Below are 15950 nucleotides of genomic sequence, written 5' to 3'. Positions count from 1 at the left end.
AAAACTCCCTGAAAAGATTTAGTGTATACGTTCCTCAATAAACATGCGTCCAAAATGTGTTCAATTCAGTAATGGGAATCAAGTAAAACAAAATAAAATGTAAATCAGTCTATATGAATGGGATTTTTTTTTTTATGAATCCACAACTTTCAAATCCTTTTAAGCGATTTACGTTAAGCTTAGTACATAACTAAAAACAATAATAGGTCTAATGTTTACAAAAAAAAAAAAAAAACATCTTAATTTTACCAGTTCTAAATGGTGGTGATGTGCACTTTTAAATATTAAACATCTTTATAGCCTAACTACTGATTCATAAAATAATTTTTTTTTAATGCCATTATAATTATTAAGAAATGTTAGTAGCAACCCAACAAAACTTTAATCGTAAAAATCCGTTCATATAAAACTAGAATAAATTATTCAATATTTCTGAATCCTAGCTTCGCCTACAACACAACCGCTTGGGCTGTGGTACCTCAACAACGCAAACCATGGTGGGAAATAATTGTAAAATGTATATATACGGTTACAGGAAAACTACAATATTTTAGTTATTCATTGAACAATTTTTACAATTTAGTACCTAAGTATTTAAGTGTTCATGTTTGATTATAAGTTTAAACAAGTCCAAATGTTGATCAAAAGTAAAACTAATTACTTTTGTTTTTTTTCTGTATAGGTTCTCCCGTTATACCTTCTCTTGATTTGGTGTAAATCGTCAAGCAACTAACAACGTATATTATTATATTTTTTATATAAACATCGCGTTATAAAAAGAAAATATTAACTTCTAAAATGTTGTATTATTGTAAAATGTGAAATTTTCAGCTTATTTAGTTGTTTAAGTAGTTCTGAAATAGTTTGTTTTAAATGTCGATAAATTTTATTTTTAATTAGCCTATAAACCATAGCTAACAAATTAAATACTTATGTTATCGAATTCCCCGCCACGCAAAATATGCTGCTAGGTCGGAGTCGAGTATTTTCTATTATCATTGTTCGGATTCTGCTGAGATTGAGCCGGAGTTATCCGATAATGTTATTGCATTATTGTTGATTTTATAAGCTTTTTATAAGATATCGAGGAGTTTCTATATTTATCTTACTTTAGCTTATCTCAGCAGCTTACCGACTTATATTTTAGTTAAACTATATCGGCACCATATAATTATGAAATATTGATAGATTTTATTTTGTATTTATGAACAAAACGGGGGTTTTAATACGTGGAAAACGCCATTGATTTATAAATAGCAATACGCAAATATGAAAGTCAACCTTTTTTTATTAGTAAAAGTGGGTTGTCATCTAATCGCTTAAAAAGATTAAACATGTCATTTTTTCAAACAATTAAGGGTTTTTTTTCAAACCCGGTTTAACCCTCAATACTTGGTTTATATAAAACAAACCTTTTAAAAGAGTTACCTTACACATTCCTGACTATTGTAAAATATTTTAATTACTTATTGAAATACTATAATGAACAGTTTAGTAATTACCAAAAGTCATTAAAAAGTCTTTAAAAGTCTTTCCATTTTTTACGCCATTTTTAGGGACCAAAACTTAACACTCCTTGGGCCAAAGAATATATTCTAATGCTTGGTCAAATTAAAACGAGATAAAATTAATTTTTGTACAACATTAAAGTATGATTGTAAAATAAAGAAAGTTACACAGCATGTTCGCTTCTTTATGTGCACTTAACTTGCTATTACAAGCGAAAATAACGTATTTTGTACTAATTTATTTTTCAAGTACAAAATTATTGATACAAATAATATTTCACTCTCCGATCTTGTTAACATAACAATTTCAGGAATCTTAACTTCTTTAAAACAAAAAATCCAGTATGCATAATGGGTTTAAATAATAATTTTGCGGCGTATAAAAGAAGTTTGACTTTACTTATGAATAAATACCTATAGCCTTCCTTGTTCTCGGCAAATTTAGTTTTTAAAGCACTACCAAGTAAAAGTACAGAAATAAATTACACTGAGTAAGGTTTTGAAACGCTTAAAAGGTAACCTCATCTCAGAAGGCAATATGTATGATAATGATGGCTTGACAATGATGGAACGTTTTCCTTGTAAAAGGTGAATATAAATAGTGTACGTAAATCTTCATAACTTTTTTTAGAAAGATTTTATTAATGTAATATGTTTATTTATTTTATTCGCACCAATATACCGCCTGGTCCAAAAAATATATTTGGTCCATGTCGAAGAGCTTTTTACCTCAGACAAAAGGGAAATTATTATATTAAGCTACACAACTGATTGAAATTGACCAAAAAGCGATACTATGGTGCAATGGAGATTATTTTATGATCAATGCTGGGTCTGCAAGAGTTTTCTACTGTCAAATAAAGAATCATATTCCTATATCCTGCCGGGTAAAATAACTTGTGAAATACATGTTATTCACAAATATGTAATATCGGTTAAAAAGCCTATCTGAATTGCCTTAACTAGAAAAAATGTTTGGGAAAAGTAATTATGATTCAACCATCAATAATTACTCCTACTTAATGTTTAAACTTGACTACACTCACGTAACACCTTCCCTCTCAGTCAAGTGTTGGTAGTTGATCAAAGCAGACCTCTGAGCCACGGATCCTAACTTTGATTACACTTTGTGATGCTCCAAGTGTTACACAGTCTAACAACTTGACTACACTCACGTAACACCTTCCCTCTCAGTCAAGTGTTGGTAGTTGATCAAAGCAGACCTCTGAGCCACGGATCCTAACTTTGATTACACTTTGTGAAGCTCCAAGTGTTACACAGTCTAACAACTTGACTACACTCACGTAACACCTTCCCTCTCAGTCGAGTGTTGGTTGTTGATCAAAGCAGACCTCTGAGCCACGGATCCTAACTTTGATTACACTTGTGAAGCTCCAAGTGTTACACAGTCTAACAACTTGACTACACTCACGTAACACCTTCCCTCTCAGTCGAGTGTTGGTTGTTGATCAAAGCAGACCTCTGAGCCACAGATCCTAACTTTGATTACACTTTGTGAAGCTCCAAGTGTTACACAGTCTAACAACTTGACTACACTCGCGTAACACCTTCCCTCTCAGTCGAGTGTTGGTTGTTGATCAAAGCAGACCTCTGAGCCACAGATCCTAACTTTGATTACACTTTGTGAAGCTCCAAGTGTTACACAGTCTAACAACTTGACTACACTCGCGTAACACCTTCCCTCTCAGTCGAGTGTTGGTTGTTGATCAAAGCAGACCTCTGAGCCACAGATCCTAACTTTGATTACACTTTGTGAAGCTCCAAGTGTTACACAGTCTAACAACTTGACTACACTCGCGTAACACCTTCCCTCTCAGTCGAGTGTTGGTTGTTGATCAAAGCAGACCTCTGAGCCACAGATCCTAACTTTGATTACACTTTGTGAAGCTCCAAGTGTTACACAGTCTAACAACTTGACTACACTCGCGTAACACCTTCCCTCTCAGTCGAGTGTTGGTTGTTGATCAAAGCAGACCTCTGAGCCACGGATCCTAACTTTGATTACACTTTGTGATGCTCCAAGTGTTACACAGTCTAACAACTTGACTACACTCACGTAACACCTTCCCTCTCAGTCAAGTGTTGGTAGTTGATCAAAGCAGACCTCTGAGCCACGGATCCTAACTTTGATTACACTTTGTGAAGCTCCAAGTGTTACACAGTCTAACAACTTGACTACACTCACGTAACACCTTCCCTCTCAGTCGAGTGTTGGTTGTTGATCAAAGCAGACCTCTGAGCCACGGATCCTAACTTTGATTACACTTGTGAAGCTCCAAGTGTTACACAGTCTAACAACTTGACTACACTCACGTAACACCTTCCCTCTCAGTCGAGTGTTGGTTGTTGATCAAAGCAGACCTCTGAGCCACAGATCCTAACTTTGATTACACTTTGTGAAGCTCCAAGTGTTACACAGTCTAACAACTTGACTACACTCGCGTAACACCTTCCCTCTCAGTCGAGTGTTGGTTGTTGATCAAAGCAGACCTCTGAGCCACAGATCCTAACTTTGATTACACTTTGTGAAGCTCCAAGTGTTACACAGTCTAACAACTTGACTACACTCGCGTAACACCTTCCCTCTCAGTCGAGTGTTGGTTGTTGATCAAAGCAGACCTCTGAGCCACAGATCCTAACTTTGATTACACTTTGTGAAGCTCCAAGTGTTACACAGTCTAACAACTTGACTACACTCGCGTAACACCTTCCCTCTCAGTCGAGTGTTGGTTGTTGATCAAAGCAGACCTCTGAGCCACAGATCCTAACTTTGATTACACTTTGTGAAGCTCCAAGTGTTACACAGTCTAACAACTTGACTACACTCGCGTAACACCTTCCCTCTCAGTCGAGTGTTGGTTGTTGATCAAAGCAGACCTCTGAGCCACGGATCCTAACTTTGATTACACTTTGTGAAGCTCCAAGTGTTACACAGTCTAACAACTTGACTACACTCACGTAACACCTTCCCTCTCAGTCAAGTGTTGGTAGTTGATCAAAGCAGACCTCTGAGCCACGGATCCTAACTTTGATTACACTTTGTGATGCTCCAAGTGTTACACAGTCTAACACCGTTAGTATCCATGTTGGTTATTAAAATACATCATGTAAAGGTTGACTTTTATACTGTTGGTTTTAACTATTTTGGACTCTGATTAATTGTTCGAAAATTAAATTTAAAAACTTATTCGTCTATTTTTTTGGACTGCTAGATTTTGCGACAGCAGTTCCTGAAACAAATAAACAACACTGAATAAACAAATCTGAATGATTCATTGTTGGATCATCTTTTTCAATGGTTTTAATAAGTTAAGATTCCTGGAATTATTAAAATAACTTAAGTGAAAAACCAGTTCGTACAAGTTTGAAGATAATCTAATTATATTATGCAATGAACAAAGCAGAAGGACGACTTAACTTTACACTCATTGAGCCAAAGAATGTATTTTAATGCTTGTTCAAATTGAAACGAGTTAAAGTAGATTGTAAAAAAAGAAAGTTACACAACATATGTTCTCTTCTTTATGTGCATTTAACAAGCTATTACAAGTAAAGTTAACGTATTATGTACTCATTTCTTTTTCGTAAAAGATTTTCATTAAAGACTAAGTAGGTATTATCCTACATCATGGATACGATTTCCTTTTCACTTTTCGATCCTGTTAACATACCATAACTCTTAACCTCTCTTCAAGTATATTTCTACTTTGGCAAAAACAACATTTACTCGGCGGGCTGTGTTATTTTGTGTTTAGTTTATTCTTTGTGTGTTGGTTTATCCCTTGAATGTATTCAATGCTTGACTCCATCACTGAATGAAACCTTATATTTATTTATGAGTCTGCGAGTCTCGTTTTAAGTTTATTTTAACCGTATTTTGCGTAACGATGATTAACTATGTTCAATGAAATGCGTGTAAGGCCAAGGACATACGAATGTGATACATATTAAACCGCAAAACCATTATATTTCTTCAGTAGGGTAAAGAATAGCCACTTTAAAAGTTAAATATACCGCAGCTAGCAACGAATGTATAAAAAACAATTTTCGCTGCATTATGACGATAACACTATTATATTACTACTCCCTTGTAACTAGGTCCCAATTGAGGTAGAGCTCAAGTTACTTTATGACAGGACGGAACACAACTAAGCACCGCAACAACATTACAATGCAAATGTGTTCAGTAAGCCGTTTAGTTGTAAGGGATCCCCTTTGAGGGTTGTGATTCTGTTTTGCATATCAACTACCTGAAATGTTGCAAGGAGTGGGGAAGATAAAATTTAATACTGAAAGGATTTTGTGTACCGTAAATTCATTGTGAAAAGGCTAAAAAAATAGTATATAGATGAAGATAACAATGGAATAAACTTTGAAATAACAACTGTTAGTTTTTGCTGATTACTTTAACTCCTTGTAATATTGTTTACCAGATTTATTTATTTCTGTAATAACCTCAAAACATTTCTAGAGATAAGCCCCAGTACAAAGGGTATCTAATAATGAATCTAGTATTTATAAAAACCAACCAATCGTAACAAAGTTGCCATTTCTATATGTTACCTCTCTTAGCATTGGGTTATACATGTAAATATGAGTATTTCACATTTTAATTAAACAGTCTAATCATAATTGACTCAACTTTTTCGTTTGATAACAGTTACAAATTTACAATTCCCTATGGTAGCCTATTTTTTGCCTGAATAACGCTAGAGAATTACTATCAATTGATTGTTTTAATCGTAATGCTGCTAAAATGTATTATAAATTAGCCGTACAGTTTAAATACTAGTAGGCTATACATTTTGTAAAGTAAATGACAAATGCATGGTTGAAAATGATGAAATCTTTGGAAATAGTTGACATTGAGCAAAATGTTTTTACGTTTTAAGCAGTTTGGAAGTTGGACGGAGTTAGTTGAGTTGAGACGATTTGTAAACTTCATTTTTATATTCACCTCCAGTTTCGTTTACCTTGTCGAGAGATTTAAAACCATATGCTTTACAGGAGATGCATGGTTTTGTACTATATTTACAAGTTGCATTATATAAAAAAAATAGTAGGCCAATATTGAATTGAGCTACATCATCTACGATGAATTTTAATGAGGTAAGTCAATTTACCTGGGAAATAAGGTATAACTGTGTTCCACTAAACTTTATGCTTGATTAAAAAAAACAGCATATTTCATCCATCAGATGAACAACAACGAGAGATTAAGTTTTAATGTGGGATTTGCTTCAAATTCCTCGTTAAAAGAAGGTGTTCAAGGATGATCAGTTAAAGAAATAGGTGACACATTTACTATATATTTCTGTATTAGCTGTAAATAATTATGTAATACAATCAAGTGATCTTGCAGCAGAGAAACCACGGGCAAACAAACCACAGACTTGGTTCTTGATTAAAGCAGACCGCATCATAGCCACAGATTCTACCGAACTTTCATTACCCTTGGTTTGAAAACTCCCGAAGGTGATTGTAAGTAGAAGGAAAAATCGCAAATTTTGGACTTATTAAATACAATCACAAGCTATTCTTCAACTATTAAATAATATATAAACGAAGCATAATACAATGTTTCGTTAATTAACAAAAATACAACCAGGATAGTATTTATGGACTTAGAGCATGTAATGAAACAAAAAAATACTATAATTATTGTGTCGTTACAGTGTTGCCAATAAATTCTAGACGAAACTTAAAACATTTCATATTCCGACAAAGATTTTGATAAGATAATGCTAGGCTAATGCTCACCTGACTCCTGTGTTGATTCAAAACCTCTTCTAGACCAGACTGCTTGAAAGTCCAATGTTTCTTTTCATCATCCTTTGAAACGGAATTTCACTTAGTATTTGTAAAACCAAAACGTTTGAATATTTACATACTTGCCTACGTAATAAGACCAAAAATTTTATATTGCTTAACGATGGGAAGTAGTTGAACAAAAAATATTTTGATGGATATAGAACTATACTGTCGAAGTAAAAGTTAGTTTTAGCCATAAGCTACAATTCAAACCTGAACAGAGAATAAAACGCTACATTTTACAATTATTCAACCGGTTCTGTTATTCCATCATGCTAATTAATTATTTACTTTGGACAAATCAATAAACTAGTTGCTATTACACACTGGTATGAATATAATCATTGTAAAAGACCCACACTGGATATTTAAAGAAGTAAATCAATAACTCGTCTACTAAAACGCGTGAGTTATGAGTTATGAGTCACTAAAACGCATGAGTGTGTAAAGTAGCTCAGCACGTGGGACCATCATCCAAACAATTTTATTTCCATCATCGGTATTGGTCTTCTGTTATATTCTGGAGTCTGTTCTCAATATCTAGTTCTATAAATAGCTCTTATATGGTTGCTAAACGAATGGCACTAATTTTAAATCCACGTCACCTCTCGTCTTAATAAAGTTAGTATTTCAAGGACAATTTTTTACTTAAATACTCTTCATCATATTTTTTTAATAAACATTTCTCTTTTATTTAAAAATCTCTAAATTCAATTTTAACTATATTTTAAGTGTTGCTGGCAAAAATATGACACTTAACGTCTAATTTTTCCAAGCTATAACATTCAAGGAAACCCATATTGATTTACACTACTGAGGAAAACATAAGGGAACTTATGTAGCACAGATTACCTAACTAGCAGGTGAAGAGTTGGTAAAATCTCAGTGAAATCACCTAACAAATTTTAGTTCATTCTTAAAGTGAAAATTACGATAAAGGTTTTATGACCATCAAAGGAGTGTTTACAGTTACTATTGCTTCTAGTTTTACACTAAAATCAGTACAATTTAGAAAATAGTTATAGCTCTAATCACGTGTCACAATTTATGACGGAAAAAGTTTACAGTCTTTAGATTAATGTGCACACATAATAGATAATAGTATTTGTTAATTATTTAGAACTGCTCACCATACACAATCACAAGGATTCTGTAAATATTTTTGGTTTTAATATGTTTGAAACATACACAAATTGATTAGTTGAAATCCTAATTCAAAATTGTATACTAATTCAATACACTAACATTATAAGTAGTACAGTATAAGGTTTAACAAACCTTAAAAGAGATCATTTTATTTGGGAATTAAAATGTTTATAGGACGTTTCTAAGGGAAAATTGCTGAATTGTTACCACGTAGGGGCAAGAGGTAACGATGTAGTCAAAGGCTAACAGAAATGTTTGATGTAAACTGTTATGAACAGAACAGAAATTATTTTATGCTTGACACGACGCGACGGTAAGAAGACTTTTAATCGATTTTAATTACACCTAGGTTGTGCTCGCCTGTTAATCAAAAGGTCGGTGGTTCTATTCTGAGAAAATCGAGTTGTTTGATGGTTTAAACCTGGACCTAACTGTCCTTGATGACTAAGCTTATAATAATTGTTCCTAATTAGGAAACAAGTGGCCTTGTTCAATATCAAAGCTACACAGATTATATCATTTAATTATATACTTACGTTTAATTAATATTTGGGTTAAAATACGTACCATAGTGACGCTGCCTTAAAAAAACGATTGAATTCTAGAATTAATTATAATCTTGATTTAAAATCCCAACAAAAAATAGAAATAATGCTGTAAACATTAGTGCAAGTTAATGATAATACCCCCGCCGCAGCAAACCTGCCGACTAAGCGAATTTCCATTTGTCTGAATTGATTTTCAGTTAAATATATTTTAATAACATTAGGTTTAACGAGTACCTAGGTTTGCTGCTTCAAGGAAACTAATAAAGTGTGTTTTTGAGTAAAATATTGATAGCTTAGTACAAAATAAATAAATTTGTCAAGTTTGATCAAAATATATCCATAAACAAGCAAACTACAACATTTGACAATATTCTCCATAAGAATAACATGGGAATTTTAAATTTACAATTTTTTTAATTTTCTCCGTTACTAATAATCGAACAAAAATACTTTTATATACTAAATTATTTGTTTTTTTAAGCTCTTTAAAGAGGTCTAAAGAGAAATCGGGAAATTTTGTGTTTTGAGGGTCAAAAGTGAGAAAAACCAATTTTTACCCCATTAAACCCCCCGTAAAGCCCCGTTCCCATGGTCCGATCGTGCTGGTTCGCGAACTCATTCAAGTTTATCCCGCTTTACACCTTTAAACCAAATTTCATCAAAATCTGACAAAAATTACTCAAGTTATCGCGTTCACGGACGTATATATATATATATATATATATATATATATATATATATATATATAAGTCTATATATATATATATATAAGTCTATATATATATATATACATATATAAAAATTTGAACGAATGGTGTTTTTGGCCTCTGGGGACATCAAAATGAAAAAGTAAATCGGTCCCGGGTCTAGGTCTTACCGTGCCACCTACGGTAATAGCTACTTCCCTATAGGGAAATTCGCTAAAAATCTACTGTTCAAAAGCATCCAATTTTTAAAATTTACTGTTTATATTTGTTAAGGACTCTCATCAGGCTTTCATAAAAACATAGGCATTATTGCTGCTATTTATAAATTAAAATACAATTTATTTAATCATACATGCATAATACTGTATAGTAATTGCAAAATGCTTAACAGTGATATTAGATGGAGGGTGTAACGTTTAAACAGATTACTTAATGTACAATATATAACCCCTCTAAATCATCATTAATTAGATAAATTACAGTTAAGTTATTAGTGCAATTAGGATGTATTATGAGTCTTTTCAACTTATTTACGTAGGCCTTGTAAAGCTATCGGCTGTTTGTGCTATTCATTTGACAAATATCGGGATCCATTCAATCGTTCCAATAAACCTTATCATTAAATCAAACCTTTTGATCATTTGAAACAGAGATGGATGGATGAACATTTACTTTTTTCATCAGGTTAAAAAAGTTTTACAAATACAATGTCGTTGTTCATTAAAATGAATCTCATAAGACTATTGGTAGGGGTTAAGGTGTAAATGTTATCAATGTAAATAAAAGATCTTTCGGATATTAAATATTTTTGGAAATATTCAAACATGAAAATTTAAATATATACCTGCAAACAAAACCATTGCATTAGAACGTTTATCTAAGATATATTTTAGGGTTCTAAATTCATACAATATTTATTTCCCAAATCTTAAAACATTTTTCAAAAGCTTTTATGTTTGTGTTTGTAAGGTTTAGTACAATAACACCGAATCTACAGCTGACATTTTTCATGAGAATCGTTTTAGCTACGAGGTTTTACAACATGTATTAAATACGTAAACTCAACCAAAGCTTAATCTTTCATGCCAGGTTAAAACCTTTATCCAAAACAAGTTTAGCAACTTGTTTAGGTTTCGTTGACTTTCTTCTTTATCTGTTGAGCACACTCATACTGCTTAATGGAGTTGGGTTAAGGCATGATTAATTACTCAATTATAAACTTAAACACTGACAAGAGATGCAATTAAATTATTCAGCTCTTATAACAGGATTGATCATTTTCTTTCAATCATGCAAGCCGTTGAACTTTTTACTATGAATAAATTACATTTGTTGGAAAATTTGTTTGATAAGTTCGATATTTATATCACTATACTAGCTGAGTAAATTCCCTTCCAGCTCAGATTAACGGGGAATCCCTTCTGGGAAATGTACTTGCTTACCGTGTCACCAATGATTGATTTGCTGTTTGATTGTTAAAATGAATACTGAGTTCAATAAAAAAAAACAATGAATTCAATTTAAAACCTTCTTTTAAATCCTGAAAAATCTAATTTTGTATCATTTTCTACAAAACAAAACAAAAACAAATTAAATCCAGACATAATTTTAGAAGATTATAAATTACAGCAGGTAGAACATACAAAATATCTTGGTTTAATAATTGATAAAAATTTAACCTGAGACAAACATGTTGATCATGTTATCAAAAAAATGTCTTCAGGAGTATCTGCTTTAAGACAAATGTATAAAGGTTGCAGCTTAAAAACATTAATATCAATATATTATGCCTTAGTTCATTCTAATTTAGCTTATGGAATCAGTATATATGGAGCAGCTACATCAAAAAACTTAAAACGGATTTTATCGTACCAGAAAAGGGCAATTAGGGCAATGTTTAATTATTTGAAAAGGAAAGTTTCTGTAAAACATATTTTTACCGATCTTGGAATACTAACTGTTCATGGACTATATATCTTGAAAACTATTATTTATGCGAAAATATTACAAAAACTCAGGCATCAAACAAAATTAGTCATAATTATAACACTCGTTCTCAATTTCAAATTGATAGACACAATCTAGAATTTTATAAAAAGAAAACGAAATTCACAGGAAATAAATTTATGTCTCATCTTCCAAAAACACTTCTAACTGAAAATGATAAAAAAAGTTTAAAGATTCTCTGAAACAGTATTATTAAAATTGCCCCTTATTCTCTTGAAGAGTTTTGGGAGAACAAATGTTGTACTTAAATGAATAAAGGATAATTTGATTTGATTTGATTTGAATAATGGAAACAAAAATAAAAACCTTATTTAAATACTTGATCAATTTAAATTGTATAATGTTTATTTGACGGTTTAGATCCGTCTAATGTAATGGTATAATTTATAAATCAGTGTTTGAAGCAGCTAAGGGTGGTAAAATATTTTCACAATAAATTATTTATCTTTAGGCTAAATATTTTTATTTTCTACCCTATGCATAGCACTGTATAAAAAATACTGTTATGTCCATTTTGTGATTTTCCCTATAAAATATCATAGTTACTCTCCCCGTTTAACCGTGAAAGTTTGTAGACAAGCTGATGGGATTTTACTTACTAAGAACAGATTGTAAATACATATTTGTTAGAAAACATTTCAAGTTATTACCTGTTTGGTGAAAATTTAAATTGACTTTTAATTAGTGAAATTTTAAAATTAACATGACAGGAAAAATTGTGTTGACTATAAGCTCAAAAAGAAATGCAGTACTAGTTTCCTTTTCAAAAGACTCATAACGCAGATGAAGAATTATTTAGAAAAATATAAGTTAATAATTGACTTTTTCAGAAAGTTTTAAAATCTTATATCCTAACCAAAATGTAAATACAAATGCTTAGTGTGTTCAAACTTTTAATATTAAGTCCTTAGAATAAAATACAACAAATTGTTAACTTAAAGTAAAAACTTATAGTTCAGAAGCTCTAGTTAATTTTCACAGAGGTTGAGAATAACTTAAATCATCCAATGTAGTTAAAACTTTCTCCATAATTCAACAGTAAATTGCGTTTCCTCTTCACAAACTTTAATCATATCACCCTTCAGGGGTGCTTTATATCACAAATAATTAAATTTGTTTTATGGTTTTAACACCCTGATAACAAACTAGATTGAACGTTTACGTTTATTCTGGAATGCCAATACTTTATATTAACACCTTAATTTTTAAATATAGTTATATTATTGGTATTGCACCTAATACCACAAACTACTGCAAATATAAAAGCTATCCTTTCTCCTTGAATAAAAAGTATGACTCAAAGAATATATATTGACAAATTGTGCTAATTTGTTTGTTCAAAAAAACGTACAATTAATGCAGAACCGTAGGCTTATAAACACTGATCATCAAAATTTTCTCTCGGTAAAACTTTTAAAAACAGGGGTTTAGCTTGACTATACTCAAACTATGCAAAAGGAATCTTCATCTAAAATATTACTGTATCGTGTATGTACCTTATAATGTTGTAATGAGTATAAATAATTTCCCCGATATCTTTCCTCATTCCTCTAGGTTCTAGCCTGGGATTGTTTCAACACAACTTCAGGCTAGGTTAAGGGGGTTAAGGCATTATTACTTTGATCAAATGCATTAGTCTTTGGTAGGACATGAACCCACGACCTCAGAGACCGAAGTCCCGCACTCTACTACTAGACCAGCTTGCTCTCAAATGTCCACGATGCACGGTGCGGTTGAAACCTTATAAAGTAATTACGTAATAAGATTGCTCGCTTTGAAGATACCAGAAATTAAAAAAGACACTAAATATTTAGTGTATTTCAAAATGAGTTTGTAATACAATAATCATATTATTGTAAGTTTTGTTCAAATTTTGTATTTTTCCCAAAGTAAAAAGGGGGTTGGAAACGGGAGCAAATTTTGAGAAGGAAAACGCGATCACTAATCAAGTCCCATATAATATTCAAAGATTCAAATTCATATTAAGTTGTAATATAACATTAGCTTGGCCTCACCAAGCTTACAAGACTCGTTTGGCGAGTTCCATTTAATTTAAAGTAAAAAACAATATATTACAGCATGTTTCTTTTCTTTTTTAAGTACAAAAAAATATATAATTAATCGTTGTAAGGTGGTTTGTGGGTAGGCACTTATAAACATTTAGGAACCTAAACACACTTCTTAAAATACTTTTTACTGTTCACGTAAAAAGTTTTTTTTTTTACAGATTGCAAAAACATAATAACATACAGTATCAATTATTCAACGAATAACATTTTGTTATTTGGGAAGGACAGATGGTTTGTGGTTAGTGATTGTGGTTTCGTGCTATATTATTTTCAGTGGTAGTGTTGCAAAAACATAGAAGCGTTAATATGTATTTATAACTGCTTTAATGATATCAACCAATATAAACTCTATGGGAAGGAATGTTAATGTTTTGACCACTAATTTAACAAATTACTCACTTCTTGTGTCAGTAATAATTTACCCTGACCAAAAATAATAATATTTTACGCAAGTAGTACTTGATTTTATAAGTGTGGTAGTAATGTTACCACCAGACATACGAAAATATAATATACTTAAATTACAAAACATATCCATTCATAGCAGAGGATGTATACAACTCTTTTAACATTAGGAAGACACATTGATGCCCCCAGAGTCCAATATGTATGCAAATGTAATGTCTGGATGGGCTACGCGATTCAACCCACCTTTATAGTGATAATCCTGGTATTAAATGTGAATTGCTACGAATTTACTTAATTTAAAACAATGTGCTATCTGTCTTTATTTTCTAAAATGTTCCTAATACAACAATTACCTAAGATAGATGGTTTCATGGTTTTGTTTTATCAGTGGTATGTATTGGAAAAAAGTTAAACTAATTTAGCTATACAAAAGATATGTAAATGACTAATTTATTTATTAACTTACTTGTAAATTTTCATTTTAAACGTATTCTTCCAAAAAATTTATTTTAAGTGTGCAATACAACTTAAGAGAATAAATTGTACACAAATAAGAAGTAAGAGATGGGCAGGACATTTTGTACTAAGGGAAGAGGAATTAGAGGAATTAATCAAGACAATAACGTCAAATATTTCCATTAAGTTTATAGACTTATGCTAAGATGGCAAGACCAGATCTTAGAAGACTTCAGAAAACGGTGAAGAAAAGAAGGCAGCGTGCTGGCGTACAATCAGTACTATCTGGGGTACCGAAACCCACAGAAGGAAAGGTAAGATATTAAGTGGGTTCTAGGCTGAATTTAAATTCAATATGGCGTATTATATGCATTGAAATACATTTTGGGATTAAACATGCTTCTATTGAACAAGCTCTCAACATTCTAAAACTAATTTGTTTGGATGGGGAACAATAAAGTTTTGACTATTAAGTTAAAATCACCGGTGAAAAACTAATTTACATATTTACAAAATGATAATAATGCCACGAGGTTATTTTTGTAGGACCATATTTACATGGTAACCACCCGGCGGGTGGAGCCTTCTAATGATTTTGCCCTAAAATGATTTTATTTTAATTTGTATCAAATTATTAGTAAATGTGAATGGCCTAATTCATGTTTCAACATACGTAGCGAAAAATAAAATGTGAGTTTTTACTGTCAAGTCATTTCATTGTCAGTATCTAACATTTTAGAGATTCATTTGTAGGTTTTCAAATCAATTATCTATTGCAGACGATTGTATTTAATTTGTTCAGTCTTTGAACTGTTTAGGGAGTAAGTGTTCTTCAGCTCAGTCTTTTTTACTTTTTTTAAAAAAGAATGTTCTTCTTGGTTTTACTCACAATTAGCTTTCACTAGTTGTAAATTAAAGCTACAAGACATAAACATCGGAGCAGCCGGACCTGGAAGAACTTTCCCGGAAGTGGCAATCTCCGGACCGGAAGTCGTGCAAAGTGTAGAAGCGAACTGCTTTGCTCTGGAGATCGTAGCTCTCAGTTGAGCTATTTCAATTGTAAAAATTTGTAAAAGATAGAAAGCTTTGTAATTGTCTTCAGCCATTGCAAAACTAAACTTCATCCAAAGAGATTCTTGTAATAAACCTATTTAAGTAAATTAGTAGTTTAATAGATGTTTTGGATTCGTATAAATAATTCATTTGTGTTGTTTAAACTTTAATTAACCCAAACTATTATTTGAATTTATTCTTAAAACTTAAAACCAG

The sequence above is a fragment of the Macrosteles quadrilineatus genome, unplaced genomic scaffold, assembly GCF_028750875.1.
Source record: "Macrosteles quadrilineatus isolate MER2022 unplaced genomic scaffold, UCM_ALF_1.0 Scaffold_3__2_contigs__length_128488019, whole genome shotgun sequence".
Taxonomy (NCBI): Eukaryota; Metazoa; Arthropoda; class Insecta; order Hemiptera; family Cicadellidae; genus Macrosteles; species Macrosteles quadrilineatus.
This window is presented reverse-complemented; position numbering follows the sequence as displayed.